General features: G+C 42.8%; 1 long non-coding RNA gene across 1 annotated transcript; it reads left to right on the top strand.

Annotated features, from left to right (window-relative positions):
• Positions 1-6,126: 6,126 nt before the first annotated feature.
• LOC140714950 (uncharacterized) lies at positions 6,127-17,444 on the top strand. Its single transcript, XR_012096031.1, has 3 exons — positions 6,127-11,641; positions 11,745-11,925; positions 14,857-17,444. It is a non-coding gene; the product is annotated as an uncharacterized lncRNA (long non-coding RNA).
• The last annotated feature ends 1,721 nt before the right edge of the window (positions 17,445-19,165 follow it).

Genomic DNA, 19,165 nt, shown 5'->3' on the forward strand with positions numbered 1-19,165 from the left:
AGAATGTGGAGGTTGTACACTGCAGGGCAGAGGACAGAGAGTACAAAAAATGATGCATTTACAGAAAACAGCAAATACATTCACTGATGGTGCAGTATTGGAGCAGTTGTACTTACTTCAAAGTTCAGGCAGAATGAAATTTTCTAACCTAAGGATAGGCTTGGTATGCTTAGTGCACAAGAGCCATGGAACAGAGTTTTGATGATACATTGCGTTTTATCATCCATTCATGGGTTATGGACAATATGGGAAATAACATCATTTATTGCTCTTCCCTAATGATCCCTGCACTGGCAAGTCTGGAGTCATGTTAGGCCAGATCAGATATGGGTGGCAGACTTCCATTGTGAAGACCCTGATGGAACAAAGGAAGCAAAGTATATTACACAGCCCTACAATAGTGATAGGAAGGTATTACAATATGTGATAGAAATACAGATCGTCTACAATGTCAACAGCTTATAAAGAGGGTTTAATGTCAGCAGAAATTAGCACATTGCATTACAGGAGAGTGTGCACAATACATCAGAGACATATACAGAATTAACAGCATTGACAGCTGTTTGGAGACAGAAAGCTGTTGATTGATGAATGTACTGGGACACAGTGAAGATATGAGAATGCATCTCTAATTGAGGTATCATGCAGAGGGAGAATTATTCCTTTCATATCAATTCATACGTCCAGTCCAAAATAAAGTTGTATAGAAGTTACAATAAGCAACTCTATTTGGAATGTACTATTGCACATCACAAAACAATGCACATCTCTTTGAAAGGAGGGGTCTGATTTTCCACAAAGATAAATCTTGAAAAAGAAGTTGAACATTAGTGGGTTTGATGTTGAGAAGGAATTTTGGAATGTTATGAGAAAGAGGTGATTCAGCCCATCTCACCTGCTCTGCTTTCAGTTTGAGGTCATGGATAATATTCTGCATATTCCTTAGTATCCATATCTGAAGATAATCTGCCTACCTGATGATTCCTAAAATGATTGTCAGATTATGACCTCCATTTGTAGGAAAAACTGCTCTTAGGCTTCTGAATAGCTTTTGTCTAATTTGACATTCCCCCATTCTTGATTGTCATGTAGGAGAAAATAGTTATGTCTTTACACTTTTTTTTACATTTATTGGTTCACCTTTCAATCTCTTTCAAGATTCTTATAACAGTGCTTGTATTTCAGCTGTCTAAACTTCAACATCATTCTGGTCGGTGAGCAGTTAGCGCTGAAAAAAAGTACTTAAAGCATTTCCCAGATATCAACAGCTGAAGCAAACAAAAACAACTTCACCTTCCAGGCATGTGGCCTCAGTGCTCCCATATGGGATAATAACAGGGACATCTTGGATCACTTCCCTACTTAGCATCCAACCATTGCCAATTCCCTGCCACTTTCCCTCTGCAAGCCCACATCATTTAATGTCCACCTTAGAAAAAGATCTCCCTTATGATTTCATCTTTCTATCTTTAAATTCCAATCTTTTTATCTCTAACCTTCCAGCACAAGGGCATTCCTCATAAAAACTTCATCAAAAACCACCACCTCTCTCTTTCCATCTATCTACTCATCTCTCACAACCCAGCTATTGCATTGTGATGCTCTCCTCCTTACTTTCTCTTCCATTAATTCGCTGAATTATTAGATAGATAGATAGATAGATACTTTATTCATCCCCATGGGGAAATTCAACTTTTTTTCCAATGTCCCATACACTTGTTGTAGCAAAACTAATAACATACAATACTTAACTCAGTAAAAAAATATGATATGCATCTAAATCACTATCTCAAAAAGCATTAATAATAGCTTTTAAAAAGTTCTTAAGTCCTGGCGGTTGAATTGTAAAGCCTAATGGCATTGGGGAGTATTGACCTCTTCATCCTGTCTGAGGAGCATTGCATCGATAGTAACCTGTCGCTGAAACTGCTTCTCTGTCTCTGGATGGTGCTATGTAGAGGATGTTCAGAGTTATCCATAATTGACCGTAGCCTACTCAGCGCTAATTTCCCATTTGAAATTGGAGGAGAGCTCTAAGTGAAGGATCTTCCTCTCATTGCGAGGTTGATAATAATGACTTGCTAAATTTCAGGAGACAATTAAGAACTGCTAGACTGCTATAATTCTGCAGTCACTACAGTGCCAGAGCAGATAAGGATGAACAATCACTTTCCTTGAACGTAATGGTTCCTCTGTGACATTCTGGTAGCTTTGTGGCCATCCCCTCTAATGTTTTGTATCTGTGGTTTGAGCTTGTCATATCTCAGCCTTAAGCCTTCCTGAATGACTGAGGGCAGCAACAATCACTATGCTACAGTTTGTACCCTCAGCTTAGCTCCTTTTAATTCAAATGAAGGAGACTTGACATTCACTGATTCATCAACCAACCTATCTTCTTCCTAACATAAAACCTGTGTCTATCCAAAACTCTGCTGCTACAAGAGCTGGGCAACAGTGCCAGAGCCAGAATTTATTGGCCATTTCTAACACTCCTTCAGAAGGTGATGATGAGCCACCCCTCTTGAACCACTGCAGTCCTTCTTGTGAAGGTACATGCATCATCCTACACCGTCAGGACTTCTGGGATTTTAGACCAGATACAATGAAGGAGCAGCAATACCTCCAAGTCAGAATGTTGTGAAAATCTGAGGGGAGTCTGAGGATGGTGTTCCCATCTGTCTGTTACCATCGATCTTCTTCGCAACAAAGGTGAAGATACTGTCAGAGTATCCTGCATGACTGCAGTGCATTTTACAGATGATACATACCACAGACATTGCACACCAATGGTGAAGGGAATGAATATACTGTATAGGTGGTGAGAGGCATGCTAATCAATCAGGTGCTTTGTCCTGAATGGTGCTGAACTTCTTTCAAGTTGGTGCTGTACTTAATGCCGACAGGTGAAGAATATTCAATTGTTAAGAGAGTCTTGGATAGGTACATGAATAGGAGGGGTTTGGTGGGACATGGTCTATGTGCAGGTAGTTGAGGCAATGCAGAAGGTCAGGTCAGCTTGGACTAAATGGGCCAATAAGCCAGGCCATATCCTTCTGTGGCTTTATTCCTTCTGTTCCCGGTGTCACCTTTCCACACCCCAATTCCAGTATCTCATGCATCCCTGTTTTATTGATTGAGATATAACACAGAATAGGCCCTTCTGGCCTTTCAAGTCGTGCTGCCAACCAACCCCCAATTTAATCCTAGCCTAATCACAGGACAATTTACACTGATCAATTAATCTAACAACCAGTACATCTTTGGACCGTGAGAAGACACCAGAGCACCTGGGGAGAATGTACAAACTACCTACAGCCGGTGACGAGAAATGAACCTGCAACACTGGTACTGTAAAATGTTATGCTAACCACTATGCCCAGTGTCCTTCACCCTAAGCTCTGGAAGTCCCTTCCAGAAAACCACCTCTCTCCTTAAAATTTCTTAAAACTTTTCCTTCATCTCCTAATATGTCATCTTTGATCAGATGTTAAATGTTTGTTCTAGAAATGTAAATGTGCAATAAATTTTCTAATACTTTATTTGCAGCAACTTTGATTGAATTCTGAGTAGATGATTGAGTGTTCATTTCCCAGTGAGATTGCACCAGTCACAAAGCTGGACATGCAGCTGGATTTGGAATTACTGGCACATGTACAGTGCAAAAATTTTTTTACATACTGTTCATACAAGTAGATTCATTCCGTAATTCATTAAGGTAGTACAAGGTAAAACGATAAGGGAATGCAGAATAAAGTCCAACAGCTACAGAGTAAGTGCAGTGCAGGCAGACAATAAGTTGCAACATCATAATGAATTTGATTGTGAGGTTAAGAGTCCATCCTACTTGGCAGCCATTCAACAGTTCAACCTTTGGTTTAAGAAGGTGCTACTGAAGTTGGGCTACAGCTTACTGGTTGTTCAAAAGGCAAGAAATTTGGCTAAAACCATAATGAATAACACTTTTCTGAGGTACAGTACATTGTGGTAAACTATCACAGCAAACGAGGAGGTAAGCGAAGGCGAAGCTAACTCTATGCATGAGCCGTGCTGGTGCATTGCAAAATTGAAATGTGATGTGTTCGAGAAGGTGTCGGAGATGTTGTTGGAGCAAGCAATTCAGAAGTGTGTTGAGGAATATTTCAGTGCCCAACCACCTAAAGTGGGACTGAGTTTGGATCATCACTAAGCCAATTTGGAAAGGTCAAGAAGGGCTTTGGGTTCGGCAGTGAAGTCTAGGCCCAAAGCGTGTTGTTGCTGTTGGTCTCGGGACCTAGTGTATGCAACAATCTGATTCCAGTCCAGATAGACTGGAAAGGGAGGATGTCAGAACCAGAGGCAAGGATGGGATCGATTCCACTTGCTCTTCTGCGATGTTCACTCCTTCTCCATGGCACTGAAGCTGTGAGACTGCTGCAGCTACTACATGCTTGGTGTCTGCAAGCTTTGTGGTGATTTTCCCCACTATATGATGAACTGAGACCAAGGCTACGGGCCTCTTCCAGCTGCTCCAGGATTCAGGTCTATGGACCAATTTGGTTGGAATGCTGTGGCTTGTTTCTATTGTTTGCATGATTTGTGCTTTCTTTCTCTTTCTCTGTGCTTTGGGTGTTGGTCTTTTTTTAAATTGGGTTCTTTTGGGTTTCTTGCTTGTCACTGCCTGTAAACAGAATAAGTGGGAATGGGAAGTCAAATTGAAATGGGTAGCCACCAGGAGATCATGCACATAGATCATAGAATATTACAGCACTGTACAGGCTCTTCAGACCATGATGTAATGCCAACCTTTTAACCTACTCAGAGATCAATCTAACCCTTCCCTCCTTCATAATCCTCCATTTTTCTATCATCCATGTGCCTATCTCCCAGCTTTTTAAATGCTCTTAATGTATCTGCCTCTACCACCTTCCCTGGCAGGGTGATCCACACACTTACCACTCTGTGTAACGGAATTACCTCTATCATCCCCCTATAATTTCCTGCAATCACCTTAAAGTTTTGCCCCCTTATACTAGCCATTTCCGTCCTTGGAAAATATCTCTGACTATCCACTCCATCCATTCCTCTGATCATCTTGTACACCTCTCTCAAGTTACCCACTTTGCAGTGGACAGAGAGAAGGTGATGGATAAAGTGGTCCCTTAATCTGCATCAGGTTTTATTGATGTAAAGGGTGGCTGCATCATGACCCTGAAAGTGTCGCCTCACCTGGGAGGACTGTTTGGGGCCTTCTATGGCAGTGAGGGAGGAGGTGTAGGGGAACATGTAGCACTTGTCACACTTGCAGGGATAAGTACCAGGATCAGTGGGTAATTTATGTAACTTTGCCATCTCTAACGGGATCCTACCACAGAGAACATCTCCCTCCACCCCTTGCTTTCCATAGGGATTGCTCTCTATCTGACTCCCTTGTCTACTCGTTCCTTTCCACTTCTCACAGAGAATTTGAACATTGATTTCTGGTAATTTCTCCTCCCTCCTTCCTTTTCTCTTTTTCCATTCCCATTCTGGTTACCATTTATGTATAAGATGATGAGAGGCATTGATTGTGTGGATAGACAGAGGCTTTTTCCCAGGGTTGGAATGGCTAGCATGAGAGGGCACAGTTTTAAGTTGTTTGGAAGTAGGTACAGAGGAGGTATCAAGGGTAAGTTTTTTACGCAGAGAGTGGTGAGTGCATGGAATGGTTTGCCAGCAACAGTGGTGGAGGCAGATATGATAGGGTCTTTTAAGAGACTCCTGGACAGGTATGTGGACCTCAGAAAAATAGAGGGCTATGGATAATCCTAGGTAATTTCTCAGTTAAGGACATGTTCGGCACAACTTTGTGGGCCGAAGGGCCTGTATTGTGCTGTAAGTTTTCTGCTTTCTATGTTTCTACCCTCTCACTCATTTTTTTCTCCTCACCTACCCATCTCCTTCCTCTGGTTCCCCTCCTGCTTCCATAGTACAACATTGGTACAACATGAGGAAATCTGCAGATGCTGGAAATTCAAACAACACACACAAAATGCTGGTGGAACACAGCAGGCCAGGCAGCATCTATAAGGAGGAGCACTGTCAATGTTTCGGGCCGAGACCCTTCGGGTCCCCCTCCGGTCTTCTCCTATCATTTCACATTTCCCCCTCCCCCCACTACTTTCAAATCTCTTAGTATCTCTCCTTTCAGTTAGTCCTGATGAAGGGTCTCGGCCCGAAATGTCGACAGTGCTTTTCCTTATAGATGCTGCCTGGCCTGCTGTGTTCCACCAGCATTTTGTGTGTGTTATTGGTACAACATTGCAGGCTGAAGGGGCATATTATGTTCTATCTTTGATGTACTCACATGGAAGAATCTGTCTGGATGAAACACAAAGATACACTGTTTCTTGGTACATGTAACAATAATAATCTAATTACTAATTACCAAATACAAACAAAGGCAAACGTTTTCCCAAGACAAGAGCTTGTTCCCTGCATCAGTCCAGGGGCTCTCTGTACTGCATATTGGGGAGATAAGAGTACAACATAAGAAACAGAAGCTACTTGGTCCCTCATGTCTGCTCCACATTCAATAAGACTCAGGCTGATAATTTACCTTAACACCACTTTGCAGCTAGAACTTTTCATCCCTATATTTTCTTATTATCTAAATATCCTCCAATTGCTCTATTGAATATAAGCAACAACTGAGTCTCCTTTTGGAAGTCCAGATTCACTGCCACCTGCTTGTACAGTTTTACTCTTGAATGCCTGAACCCCTTATTTTAAGATGGTGATCCCTGTTTCTGGATACCTTAAGCAGGGGATATATCCTCCCTATCAAGTCCCATTAGGATTTAATGGTAAACTCTATAAAGTATGAATCTCTTCTCATATGACAGATCCACCATTCAAGGAATCCAACTGGTGAAGACTGGGCTTCTGGGTTGCAGCTGTACAAGACATTGGTTAGACTACACTTGGAATGTCGTTATCAGTTTAGCTCACCTCATGATAGGGAGTACTGTATGTAGCAGCACGAGAAAAAGTGCAAAAGAGATTCACAAGGGTGTTTCTTGGAATGGATGGCTTCAGTTCCACAGAGAGACTGAATAGTCTAGGATTATTCTCAATGGAGTTCAGGAGGCTGAGGGATAACCTGGTGGAGGTTATACAAGGAGAATAGGAAAGGGGGAGAATCACAGTCTTTTTAAAGGCAGGAGACTCTAAAGCTAGAGGACATCCATTTAAGGTGAGAGGGGAAAGATTTAAAGATCTGAGAGGCATGATTTTTTCACAGTTGGCAGGGGCTATATGGGCAAGCTGCCAGAGGCAGATGCAGTCAAAGCCTTTAAGAAGCATAAGTATTTGGACAGGAATATGGGCAGAAAAGCAACAGACGGATATGCGCCAACTGAAGCAAGTGGGACAAGAAAAGGCAATTCAATTGAAATGGATGAGTTGGGATGAAGGGTCTGTTCGCATGCCATAACATTCCATGGTCCTAAAATTTACAGAACACTCTCTGTCACAGATAGAGCAATCCTTAGGTAAAGAGAGCAATCCAAAACGTTCCATATGCTGAATCACCTAAACCCTATATAACTGCAGAAAGACTTCTCTATTCTAGTACAAGTTCAAGTTTAGTTGTCATTCAGTCACATATGAATACAGCCAAAGCTGCAAAGCCAAGGTACAAAATATAGTACAGTCATACAGAGCACAAGGTACTTATAGAACATATAAGATAGCAGTAAACAAAAAAAAAATAACCCAAGTGCCAGAGTGTCATGTTCTGTAGATGGATGGTGCATAGATATTATTGATAAGAATAAGCCTGCAGTTGTTTGCAGACAAACTCAATCAAGCCTGTCTTCCTCTGAGCGAACACTAATGGGCAACACCGATAGGAGGGGCCATTCAACATCACCTCCAACTTTTTATCCCCGGGTGGCTGAAACAGGCAAGGCCACAACATGAGGCCTAGACTATGGTACGACTGAGGCCACACCACTCCTCCGCTGTTGGTCTCACTAATAAACCAGTGAACTGGACTTGCAGTATTCAATACTATCAATGGCCAATAGGGTTTTGCAATCACAAGAAAAATGTCCAAGATAATTGATTATTCATTGTTAGCTTGCACACTGCCTTCATTGCAGGCAGCAACACAGTCCGCACCAAGTCCAGGTCCTCCACTAATGAGAACTCACTGATGGAGTAGACCTGCAGTAGCTGAAGTTCTTAATATCCACCACTGTCAGACATTTAAAAAAACAATAATGCCTTTGGCTGGACCCAGAGAGGCTGCTGCATCTGAGTGCTCCGCATTCTCACTGGATGTGGGTTGAAATCCTATTGAAATAATAGAAACATAGAAAACCTACTGCACAATACACACCCTTCGGCCCACAAGGCTGTGTCAAACATGTCAAACTTTAGAAATTACCTAGGGTAATGGCCCTCTTTTTTTCTAAGGACCATGTACCTATCCAGGAGCCTCTTAAAAGACCCTATCATATCTGGCTCCACCACCATCACTGGCAGCCAATTCCACGCACTCACCACCCTCTGCATAAAAACTTGTCCCTGACATCTCCTCTGTACCTACTTCCAAGCACCTTTAAACTGTGCCCTTTCATGTTACCCATTTCAGCCCTGGGAAACAGCCTCTGACTATCCACACAATCAATGCCTCTCATCATCTTATACAGCTCTATCAGGTCAGCTCTCATCCTCCATCGCTCCAAGGAGAAAAGGTCAATTTCACTCATCCTATTCTCAAAAGGCATGCTCCCCAATCCAGGCAACATACTTGTAAATCTCCTCTGCACCCTCTCTATAGTTTCCACATCTTTCCTGTAGTGAGGTGACCATAACTGAGCACAGTACTCCAAGTGGGGTCTGACCAGGGTCCTATAAGGCTCTTAAACTCAAACCTATGGCTGATGAAGGCAAATACACCATATGCCTTTGTAACCTCACAGTCAACCAGTGCAGCAGGTTTGTGTGTCCTATGGACTTGGACCCCAAGATCCCTCTGATCCTCCACACTGCCAAGAGCAGTGTGCCAAATATTCTGCCATCATATTTGACCTAGCAAAATGAACCACCTCATATTTATCTGGGTTGAACTCATCTGCCACTTCTCAGCCTAGTTTTGCATCCTATCAATGTCCTGCTGTAACCTCTGACAGTCCTCCACACTATCCACAACACACCTAACCTTTGTGTCATCAGCAAATTTACTAACCCATCCCTCCACTTCCTTGAGCAGGTTATTTATAAAAATCACAAAGAGAAGGGGTCCCAGAACAGATCCCTGAGGCACACTACTGGTCACCATCTTCAACCACATTTTGCCTTCTGTGGGCAAGCTAATTCTGGATCCACAAAGCAAGGTCCCCTTGGATCCCATGCCTCCTTACTTTCTCAATAATCCTTGCATTGGGTACGTTATCAATGCCTTGCTGACACCCAGTACAGACCACCAACCTCACAGACATACTTCCTATTCCTCACAAGTAGCTTACCTCGCCTTGACCCGTTATTGCCAAATCCCCATTGAACCAAAACCCTCCTACTCTGTCTATCCCTACTCCGTTGCCTGCTCCTCTGACGCCCACTCTATAAAGCTGTCTTCTTTTAAATCCTTCCCGCTGGTCTAACTCGCTGACGTCTACACGTTTGCACAGTCGTTCCTTGATCCAATAAACCAGCATATAATTTACCTTCCAAATCAGTAGATGAACCTGAATGATTCGTATATAAGGTAAACCAGGTCCTACTGAACTTTTCAATCTCTTGTCACTTAAACAATGTTTAGCCTTTCTACTTTCTCTATTGATCTGGATGTCCTTACACTTTTCCACATTATATTCCATCTGCTATGTCCCTGCTCATTTGCTCAGCCTGTCCATTGACAATTCCATCCCTTTCTATAATCAATGCTTTCAAATAATTTTCAATCATTAACAAACTTGAACAGCAGAATACAGGAAAACTGGATCAGATAATCTCGGCACCTTCATTCAATATGATCCTGCCATTCAATATAATCATGACTGATTTAGTCAAGTCAAGTCAACTTTATTGTCATTTCGACCATAACTGCTGGTACAGTGCATAGTAAAAATGAGACAACGTTTTTCAGGACCATGGTGTTACATGACACAGTACAAAAAACTAGACTGAACTACGTAATTAAAAAAAACACAGAGAAAGCTACACTAGACTACAGACCTACACTGGACTGCATAAAGTGCACAAAAACAATACTGGCATTACAATAAATAATAAACAGTACAATAGGGCAAGGTGTCAGTCCAGGCTTTGGGTATTGAGGAGTCTGATAGCTTGGGGGAAGAAACTGTTACATAGTCTGGTCGTGAGAGCCCGAATGCTTCGGAGCCTTTTCCCAGACGGCAGGAGGGAGAAGAGATTGTATGAGGGGTGCATGGGGTCCTTCATAATGCTGTTTACTTTGCGGATGCAGCGTGTAGTATAAATGTCCATGATGGCAGGAAGAGAGACCCCAATAATCTTCGCAGCTGACCTCACTATCCGCTGCAGGGTCTTGCGATCTGAGATGGTGCAATTTCCGAACCAGGCAGTGATGCAGCTGCTCAGGATGATCTCAATACAACACCTGTAGAATGTGATGAGGATGGAGGGTGGGCGATGGACTTTCCTCAGCCTTTGCAAAAAGTAGAGATGCTGCTGGGCTTTCTTTGCTATGGAGCTGGTGTTGAGGGACCATGTGAGATTCTCCGTCAGCTTGTCTCAACTCCTCTTCTGTACCAGAACTCCACAGTGCTTAATTGTTGATCTATCAACAACGTATCTACCACAACTTTATATATTTATAATCATTGAACCTCTGCACATGGTCAGAGAATTCCAGAGATTAACCACACTCTGCAAGAAGACATTTCAGCACACCTCAGTTTTAAACAACAGGGTCATTAGCTTGAAGCTGTCCTATTGTTCAACTCTCCTATTCTCCCACTAATGTAAACATCTTAAAATCCACTCTGTCAAACCTCCTTATTATCTCATAGATTTCAATAAGATCACCCCTCATTTATTTCTCCAATACGCCTTTCATTCTTCTAAACTCAGTTAGCCTATATCCTTCTATTCCTATCCTGCCCAGGTACCCGTCCAAATGTTTATCTTCTTAAAAGCTGTGATTGCATCTGCCTTTTCCAGCTCCACCAATCTATTCAACCTTAATAAGACAATGCTCTCATCTCAAGGAATACCTTGGGTGAACTTTCTTTAAACCAGCTCCAATGCTACCTCCAATCCCTCTGTTCAGCTCATTGACATAGATTGTGCTGTGGGGCCCACATCACTCCCAAAAGCATTCCCCTGCTCACAACCTCCCAAACAAAGACTGATCCATATTCTCTGCTTTCTGTCCACTAACCCAACATATCATGGGCTGCTTGATGGCCAACATTACAAGCTGAAGATTGCAACCAGTGCCAGTGCCAAAGTTGTAAGATGGAACCTGGAGAACAGGGGACCAGATGGAGAGGGAGCTCATACTCAGCATCGATGGCCTGGGCAGAAGAGGGAAGCATCATCATCCAGCGACTTCCACTTGGACAGATGTTTCTCCTGAGGAGCCTGCCAAGTGATAGTCCTGAGTGCAAGTCCAGTTCTGATCACCAATTTGGTATGTTAACGGTGACTCGATGACGCTTAATGGCGACTCCTTTGCTTGCATCTTCAGAAACAGCTCCATTTCTATCTTTAATATCTCTTTTTTTCCTTTTCAGGGTTCTTTGGAAGACCCTGAATGGAGTTACACATTGACTTCAGTTCTTTGTGGGAACAGGACCTGCTCTCGGGGTCTCACGACCAGCTGTTTTTCAATATGTCAAGAACACGGTGTAGAAGTACTTGGAGATATGATGTGGTGGCCATTACAGAGACCTGGATGGCTCAGGGACAAGAAAGGTTACTTCAAGTGCCGGGTTTTAGATGTTTCAGAAAGGACAGGGAAGGAGGCAAAAGAGGTGGAGACATGGCACTGCTGATCAGAGATAGTGTCACGGCTGCAGAAAAGGTGGACGTCATGGATGGATTGTCTACGGAATCTCTGTGGGTGGAAGTTAGGAACAGGAAGGGGTCAATAACTTTACTGGGTGTTTTTTTTATAGGCCGCCCAATAGTAACAGGGATATCGAGGAGCAGATAGGGAAACTGATCCTGGAAAGGTGTAATAATAATGGAGTTGTTGTGATGGGAGATTTTAATTTCCCAAATATCGATTGGCATCTCCCTAGAGCAAGGGGTTTAGATGGGGTAGAGTTTGTTAGGTGTGTTCAGGAAGGTTTTGTGACACAATATGTAGATAAGCCCTCAAGAGGAGAGGCTGTACTTGATTTGGTATTGGGAAATGAACCTGGCCAGGTGTCAGATCTCTCAGTGGGAGAGCATTTTAGAGATAGTGATCATAATTCTGTCTCCATTACAATAGCATTGGAGAGAGATAGGAACAGGCAAGTTAGAAAAGTGTTAAAATGAAGTAAGGGGTATTATGAGGCTATCAGGCAGAAAATTGGAGGCTTAAATTGGAAACAGATGTTCTCAGGGGTATGGAAGAAATGTGGCAAATATTCAGGGGATATTTGTGTGGAGTTCTATATAGGTATGTTCCAATGAGACAGGTGTGGCAGTCCGCACACATGGGGCTCGAACTGCCATCGGGGCCTGCAGGCAGACGCGCTTGGGGTGGATCTTCCGGGGATGGTCTGACGTTATGTCCACCCCACTGGTCACAGGGTCCCATGGGAGGGGGGATTTAAGCGCGCGAGTTTGAATCAGTAAAGCCATTCCGAGTTCAGCTTTCTCTGCCTCTGTGTGTACCTTTCGTAGTGCCTTGTGCGCGACTACACAGGGAAGTTATGGTAGGGTACAGGAACTGTGGTGTACAAAGGCTGTAATAAATCTAGTCGAGAAGAAAAGAAAAACTTACAAAAGGTTCAGAGAGCTAGGTATGTTAGAGATCTAGAAGATTATAAGGCTAATAGGAAGAAAGGAAGGAAAGTAGGAGAGCCAAAAAGGGCCATGAGAAGGCCTTGGCAGGCAGGATTAAAGAAAGCCCCAAGGCATTCTACAAGTATGTGAAGAGCAAGAGGATAAGACATGAAAGAATAGGACCTATCAAGTGTAACAGTGGAGAAGTGTGTATGGAACCAGAGGAAATAGCAGAGGGTCTTAATGAATACTTCAGTATTCACTATGGAAAAGAATATTGGTGATTGTAGTGATGACTTTCAGCAGACTGAAAACCTTAAGCATGTAAATATTAAGAAAGAGGATGTGCTGGAGCTTTTGGGAAGTATCAAGTTGGATAAGTCACTGAGACCGGATGAGATGTACCCCAGGCTACTGTGGGAGGCGAAGGAGGAGATTGCTGAGACTCCGGCAATGATCTTTGCATCATCAATGGGGACGGGAGAGGTTCCGGAGGATTGGAGGGTTGCGAATACTGTTCCTTTATTCAAGAAAGGGAGTAGAGATAGCCCAGGAAATTATAGACCATTGAGTCTTACCTCAGTGGTTGGTAAGTTGATGGAGAAGATCCTGAGAGGCAGGAATTATGAACATTTGAAGAGGTATAATATGATTAGGAGTAGTCAGCATGGCTTTGTCAAGGGCAGGTCATGCCTTACGACCCTGATTGAATTTTTTGAGGATATGACTAAACACATTGATGAAGGAAGATGTAGTGTATATGGATTTCAGCAAGGCATTTGATAAGGTACCCAATGCAAGGCTTATTCAGAAAGTAAAGAGGCACGGGATCCAAGGGGACATTGCTTTGTGGATCCAGAACTGGCTTGCCCACAGAAGGCAGAAAGTGGCTGTAGACGGGTCATATTCTATATGGAGGCCGGTCACCAGTGGGACCCTTACTCATCGTGATTTTTATAAATGACCTGGATGAGGAAGTGGAGGGATGGGTTAGTAAGTTTGCTGATGACACAAAGGTTGGAGGTGTTGTGGATAGTGTGGAGGAGTGGGATATTGATAGGTTGCAAAACTGGGCTGAGAAGTGGCAGATGGAGTTCAACCCAGATAAGTGTGAAGTGGTTCATTTTGGTAGGTCAAATATGTTGGCAAAATATAGTATTAATGGTAAAACTCTTGGCAGTGTGGCGGATCAGAGAGATCTTGGGGTCCCAGTCCATAGGACGCTCAAAGCAGCTGCAGAGGTTGACTCTGTGGTTAAGAAGGCATATGGTGTATTGGCCTTCATCAATCGTGGAATTGAATTTGGGAGCCGAGAAGTAATGTTGCAGCTATGTAGGGCTCTGGTCAGATCCCATTTGGAGAACTTTGCTCAGTTCTGGTCGCCTCACTACAGGAAGGATGTGGAAGCCATAGAAAGGGTGCAGGGGAGATTTACAAGTATGTTGCCTGGATTGGGGAGCATGCCTTTTGAGAATAGGTTGAGTGAACTCGGCCTTTTCTCCTTGGAGCGACGGAGGATGAGAGGTGACCTGATAGGATTGTATAAGATGATGAGAGGCATTGATTGTGTGGATAGTCAGAGGCTTTTTCCCAGGACTGAAATGGTTGTCAGAAGAGGACACAGGTTTAAGGTGCTTTGAAGTAGGTACAGAGGAGATGTCAGGGGTAAGTTTTTTACTCAGGAAGTGGTGAATACGTGGAATGGGCTACCTGCAACGGTGGTGGAGGCGGATACAACAAGGTCTTTTAAGAGACTTTTAGATATGTACATGGAACTTAGTAAAATAGAGGGCTATAGGTAAGCCTAGTAATTTCTAACGTAGGGACATGTTCAACACAACTTTGTGGGCTGATGGTCCTGTATTGTGCTGTAGGTTTTCTATGTTTCTATATTTCATGTGCCTTCAGGCTGCTGGATTTTCATGGCTCTTGAGGCAGGTGGACTCGAGGTCAGTGCCACTGCCTGGTGTGTCGTGGGAGTACACGGAAGATCGAAAGCAGCAAGCTTGTTGCTGGCTGTGTGCCCAGAGACCCAAGTTTTAACACCAAAAATCACTGAGTTGTTTGTTATGTCTCCCCTCTCGCTGTGAAATATTAGGGAGAGAGCCTGTGGTATGTTGAATTACCGGGTGAATGAATAGCCTTTGGGGTATTGCAAGTCTGTGTCTTTGTTGATGCTTTGCTGCACGCTTCAGAAGTTGGTGGGGGGTACCAATGCTTTGTTGCTGGTGGGAAAAGGGCATTGCTTTGCTGCACCTTATGCATGGGATGGGGGAGCTGGGGTTCTAGCATTTAACTATCATTCATTCTTTGCTGCACTCCTCTGTTTTCATGGATGTTTACGAAGAAAAAGAATTTCAGGATGTATATTGTATAGATTTCTCTGACATTAAATGTACTTAATGAAAACTGGTAATAATCAGGCACTGGGAGCCACTCATTCACCCATAGATATGAAGGAGAGCCATGTTATAGTATACTCCAATGTTCCTATGTATCATAGCATAACACATGTGGTGACACTGCTCAGCCTTCTGGTAAGGTGCACCACACCGCCAATGAACCCCAATCTAATCACATTGTGTCAGATCTTGTGAGATTCCAAGCCCGTAGTGACCTGCTGATGACCAGACTCACAAAATTCAATGATAAGCCAGAAAATTACTGGGCTTGGAAGTCCATGTTCTCCAATGCCACTGAAGACCTCAACCTTAAGCTTAGTTAAAAATTCGACCTACTCGTTAAGTAAGTCTGCTGAACATGCAAGAAGATTAAGGTCAGGTCACATCAAACACCCCAGTGCTGCTCTCAGTTTAGTCTGCCAAAGACTGGAAGAGTACCATGGATCTGCAAAGGCAATGAAGACTGCTCTCACCAACAAACTTGAGTCCTTCCCCTAGATTTCTAGCAGGAAGCTCCATGTCTGCAAGAGCTAGGAGACCTGCTGTTGAAGTTGGAGGTAGCCAAAACCAAAGGCTACTTACCTGGTTTGTCTTACCTCGACACTGCATGAGGAATTAGCCCTATCTTGGAGAAACTGCCCTTTAGTCTACAGGAAAAATGGATGTCACGGGGAACCAGATACCAACTGGAAAATGGAGTCAGCTTCCCACCCTTCTCCATCTTTTCTAGTTTCTTCCAGGATGAAGCCAAAATTAGGAATGACCCCAGCTTCATCATGAGCACCTCTAGCTCAGCACCACTTAAATCAGGGAAACCGGATAGAGGCCCTGTTGTGGTTCACAAACCTGAGGTGGACAGTGCTGTCCAAAAGGACGGTTCTACGTCGGAAACCACACCCTCTCTGGAAGTGTAGAGGCTTCAAGGAGAAACCTCGAGAGGAGCGAAGGGCCTTCCTCAAAAAGCACTCCATATGTTTCCACTGCTGTTCTTCAATCAGCCACCAGGCGAGGGACTGTAATGGTGTCATCCTGTGTTCTGAATGCGACAGTGACAAACACGTTGCAGCTCTTCATGTTGGCCTATGTCCCTAGTCTGTGAAGAGCAACACAATCTCCTCCTTCATCTCCCACAGTAGACAGTTCCGGTGACTTATCCAGCTTGATGCTTTCCAAAAGCTCCTGCACATCCTCTCTTAATATCTATATGCTCAAGCTTTTCAGTCCGCTGTAACTCATCCCTACAATTGCCAAGATCCTTTTCCGTAGTGAATACTGAAGCAAAGTACTCAATAAGTACCTCTGCTATCTCCTCCGATTCCATACACACTTCCCCACTGTCACACTTGATGGGTCCTATTCTGTCACGTCTTTTCCTCTTGCTCTTAACATACACTTGTAGAATACCTTGGGGTTTTTCTTCATCCTGTCCACCAAGGCCTTCTCATGGTCCCTTCTGGCTCTCCTAATTTCTTTCTTGAGCTCCTTCCTGCTTGCCTTATAATCTTCTAACTCTCTATGATTTCCTAGCTTTTTAAATTTTTCTCCCATACATTTCCCTGATATGATCTAATTAGTTTATTTCAGAGTTTGGGTGGTGATACCTCTTGAAGGATAGAATTTTTCTCCTGTATTTTGAATCCAGATGGTGGTCTTATTATTCTTTAATATTTGATTGTGCTATTCAATTGATCAGGAGCATTGACTCTAATATGTTTAATATAATTTTTTGTGAAAGCCATGGTGGTATCACTTATAGATACCAGGCAGGGAATGTTATGTCTTTTCTGATTTGGTTTGATATTTTATTTCTAATTACTAGATCTCACTGTTTACTTGTAAGTTCACAGATGTTGTTGATTACTTATTATCGTGTTGTTAAGCAATTAGCTTTTGTCATCAGATCAGCCATTTTGTATTGTTTGTGCATTTCATTTAGTTGCTGGTACTTAGAAGCACTTTGTTAGAAGTCAAAGGAATTTTATTCAATATTTGAATCTACCTTTCTTGAGAACACTGAGAAGTACTGTGTTTTTTACATCAGCTCCTTGCATACTGTAACACGTTTGTAAATAATAAAACCACCTTCAACTACAACTACGCTGTGACAGGAGTTTATCTAACAGCCTAGCTTAAGAAAGTGGGGAACTCTCAGTGAAGTCAGAATAGACATGTTGTATGTTCAGAGACGCTCTTCTGCACCCCACTGTTGTAACACATTGTTATTTCAGTTACTGTCACTGTCCTGTTAATTTGAACCTGTCTAGCCATTCTCCTCTGACCTGTCTCATGAACAAGGCTTTCTTGGCCACAGAAATTCCGCTCAAAGGAATTTATTTTTTGTTCTTTGCATTAATCTCTGTAAATTCTAGAGACTGTTCTATGTAGAAATCCCATGAAATCAGCAGTTTCTGAGATATTCAAAAATCTGGCACCAACAATCATTCTACTGTTAAAGTCACCTTTCTTCTGCAATTTAATGTTTATTCTGAACAACTCAATATATCATGTCTGACAATGTCTGCATGTATTTATGCATTGAGTTTCTGCCACATGATTGTTGGATTAGATATTTGTAGCAGGTGTACAAGTGTACCTAATAAAGTGGCCACTGAGTATATGCTCCAGTTTACCACATTCTTGGGTATATCCACCCCCAACACTCTTTCACACTGGATTTTGGCCAATTTTGAGGATTTTTTTTTGAGTGATGTGTTGTTATGCTCAATACTAAAGTCTTTCAACACACCAAACACTGATGCATTCCAATTGCTGGGCAACAATTCTCTTCTGAAGTACCTCAGGGAGTCTTTAGCTGCATTAATGGCCTACCAAAAATCAAGAAGGATCCATTGTAGTCTAAATTTTCAAAGGAATTGCAACTGAGTGCAGAAAGAAGACTGCAATAAACTCTACAGAGATACACTGGCAGAAAACATTTGTGAAGGCCTTATGTAAAATTATTCCACAAGCTGGACAGGCTCAAGGGAGAAAGAAGTGGTGCTGAGATACTAAAAGCCCATGATAAGAATGACAATGAACAAAGTAAAATACTCTTTCTCATGAAGAAACATCTAAACTGATACACTCCTAAGGGTAGATAAGCAGCAGCAGCAAACACAAGCTACATGAAGTGGGGACTGTTCCCATATTTACTCAATTACAGGCCAATGAAAAACATGACAGGACGAAGGCCCTATGTGTCACGTTCATCACCAGATGATCCTGGCTATATGTGGCTTGCTGAAAATCTCCACGCTGTGGGATCATATGTAACGAGACTTCTCATGCTCATGCAATATATCAGGGTAAAGTATTGTGCTGTTGACATTGCCGAGCAGAGATCCTGACAAGAAGGTGTGTCTAAATTGTTTAAGGAAGGTGCTGCACATTGGGAAATGCAAAGGTGTTGTCATGAGCCATCGAAGTAATTGAATGGGATTAGTGAGATAATTGACACAATAATCCAGGAGAGGGGAGCTTCCTTGAAGTTGGATGAGGCTGAATGAACAGATGCTGAAGTTCAAGCAGTGGTGTTTGTGAGTTGGCTTAGTCAGGTTCGATTGTCATTCAACCATGCATATGAATACAGCCAAACAAAACACCATTCCTCTGGGGCCAAGGTGCAAAACACAGAACTAACAGTCACACACAACACACAGCACATATACAGTAACGCAAATAATCACAATAGTAGAAAAGCATACAGTCACAATAAATATATAAAATGAATAATATAGCACAAGTTGCCAAGTGTCCTGGCTTGCAGATTGATGGTGCATTGATATTGTCCTGGTGCCATGTTTCTGCAGGTACAA

Source organism: Hemitrygon akajei, chromosome 22, assembly GCF_048418815.1.
Source record: "Hemitrygon akajei chromosome 22, sHemAka1.3, whole genome shotgun sequence".
Classification (NCBI taxonomy): domain Eukaryota; kingdom Metazoa; phylum Chordata; class Chondrichthyes; order Myliobatiformes; family Dasyatidae; genus Hemitrygon; species Hemitrygon akajei.